This window comes from Cricetulus griseus, chromosome 8 (assembly GCF_003668045.3).
Source record: "Cricetulus griseus strain 17A/GY chromosome 8, alternate assembly CriGri-PICRH-1.0, whole genome shotgun sequence".
Lineage (NCBI taxonomy): Eukaryota > Metazoa > Chordata > Mammalia > Rodentia > Cricetidae > Cricetulus > Cricetulus griseus.
Window position 1 is genome coordinate 22,137,150 of NC_048601.1, and position 1,813 is coordinate 22,138,962.

The 1,813-nt window shown below is 48.8% G+C and overlaps 1 pseudogene; it reads left to right on the forward strand.

Moving 5' to 3' along the window:
* Nucleotides 1-298: 298 nt before the first annotated feature.
* Nucleotides 299-1,128, forward strand: LOC113837012 (annotated as a pseudogene).
* Nucleotides 1,129-1,813: the final 685 nt, after the last annotated feature.

Below are 1,813 nucleotides of genomic sequence, written 5' to 3' on the forward strand. Positions count from 1 at the left end.
ACCATCCTCCATGCGCGTCCTCATGCCTCTCCCTTTCTCCTCATCCATCCTTGCCCCAGCTGAACCCAATCCACTCTCAGCGAAACTGGTCTCCTCCTCCACAGGCGTTTCAAGCCCCTTAGCTGGTACTTTACACTCTCACTTCATGATCATTTTTTGCTATTATTTCCTTTCCTCCTTTCTTCCCCCTCTTGTCTTCTTCTCCACCACCCACCCCTTGTAATTTTTTATTTGTTCAATTAAAACAAAAAAAAAAAAGAAAGAAAGAACTGCTTTTTCTACTTCGGGAAAACACCAAATGACAGATGACGCCGGTGGAGCGGGAGGTCCGGAAGAAGGCCTCGGCAGCGGCAGCGATCTCAGCTGTGGCCAGCTGAGGAGTGGCCGAGCAGGCCGGGGCCGCTGCCGCTGCCGAGGAGGAAGCAGCGACCGAGGGAGAGCTCCTGGAGGTAAAGCTGTGCAGCCTGGTTAAGGACATGAAAGTCAAGTCCCTGGAGGAGATCTACCTGTTCTCCCTGCCCATTAAGGAATCCGAGATTATTGATTTTCTTCCTGGGCGCATCCCTAAAGGATGAGGTTCTAAAGATCATGCCCCACTGCAGAAGCAGACTTGGGCTGACCAGTGGACTAGGTTCAAGTCTTTTGTCACTTTTGGGGACTACAACGGTCATGTTGATCTTGGTGGTAAGTGCTGCAAGGAAGTAGCCACTGCCATCCAAGGGGCCGTCATCTTGGCCAAGCTTTCCATTGTCCCTGTGAGGAGAGGCTGGGGGTGGGGGGGATAGGGACGGGACGGGACGGGACGGGACGGGACGGGACGGGACGGGACGGGACGGGACGGGACGGGACGGGACGGGACGGGACTGGACGGAGCGGGGACACGACAAGATTGGTAAGCCCCACACTGTTCCATACAAAGTGACTCTGTTGGTGCATTTCATCCCTGCCCCCAGAGGCACTGGCATCGTCTCTGCTCTTGTGCCCAAGAAGCTACTGATGATGGCGGGTATTGATGACTGCTACACATCAGCCAGGGCCTACACTGCCACCCTGGGCAACTGTGCCAAGGCCACCTTTGCTGCCATCTCCAAGACCTACAGTTACCTGACCCCAGGATCTGACACCTTCACACCAATGCACAAAAAAAAAAAAAAAAAAAAAAAAATCAAATAAGTTAAAATAAATTATTAAAAAAAACTTTTATTAAAGATTTATTTTATTTATCAAATATACAGCGCTCTGTCTGCATGTTTGCTTGCACACCAGAACAGGACTCCAGATCTCATTACAGATGGCTGTGAGCCATCATATGGTTGATGGGAATTGAACTCAGGACCTCTGGAAAAGTAGTCAATGATCTTAAACCTTTGAACAATCTCTCTAGCCCCAACTTATTTATTTTTTATTTTATGTGCACTGGTGTTTTGCCTGCCTGCATGTCTTGTGAGGATGTCAGATCTTGGAGTTATAGACAGTTGTGAGCTGCCATGTGGGTGCTTGGAATTGAACCCAGGTCCTCTGGAAGAACAGTCAGTACTCTTGACCACTAAGCCATCTCTCTAGCCCAGTTTTTGTTTTTTTGTTTTGAGATAGGGTCTCACATATAGCCCAGGCTGGCCTCAAGCTCCATGTTTGGCAAAGGTTAACCTTGAACTCCTGATCCTTTTGTCTTTACCACCAAACTGCTCAGATTACAAATCTACATCACTATGCATAGCAGCTAGAAATTCTCCAAAGACAAATTCCTTGGGTCCACTCCCCAGACATTCTGATTTAGTAGGTCAGAGGTCACAACTCACCTAAAAGTCTGCAT